The sequence below is a fragment of the Mesitornis unicolor genome, unplaced genomic scaffold, assembly GCF_000695765.1.
Source record: "Mesitornis unicolor isolate BGI_N332 unplaced genomic scaffold, ASM69576v1 scaffold20821, whole genome shotgun sequence".
NCBI classification, from domain to species: domain Eukaryota; kingdom Metazoa; phylum Chordata; class Aves; order Mesitornithiformes; family Mesitornithidae; genus Mesitornis; species Mesitornis unicolor.
Window position 1 is genome coordinate 9058 of NW_010163392.1, and position 597 is coordinate 9654.

Sequence of the window (597 nt, forward strand, 5' to 3'; positions counted from 1 at the left end):
CCATCCGGGTCTGTTTTCCACGCAGGGGGGGTCTGGCGGGTGCCTACAGCCCTAAACGCCACCCCAGCAACGCGGGGGCCATCCTGCTCCCGTCCACCTCCGGCGCTCGGACGGTGAAGCCCCCGTTGTTACTTGCACAGCTCTGGGCACCGCGAGAATGACAAAGCCGGGGACATCCAAGACCCCATAGACCCTGCCTGGTGGCTTGGCATCAGCCCAGGGCTGAATCCGGTACTTACTGTTGGGTACAGAGAGAGCGAAATCCCAAGGAGAGACCTTTTCGGGCCAGAATTTCCCCTCTCCTTCGACTCCTGGAGGCTTTGGCTCAGCGAGTGCCTGTTGGCAGCGCAGCTGCTGCTGCTGTCAGATGGTCATGAGTGAAACCTGAGGACATGCGGGGTCCTTCAGGTAGCCTGGGCCGCGTCTCAGCTGCGGCATTCGTCCCCCGCTGCGCCAATCACGGGGCTGGCGGCGCCTGCATCGCCCAGCGCTCCCGGGGTCCCCCATGCATGGACCCCCCTCTGTCCCACAGCCACCCCGGCCATGGGGACGCTGGCCAGCCGGGTTGGTCACGACGGCGGAGCAGGGGGTCCCTGG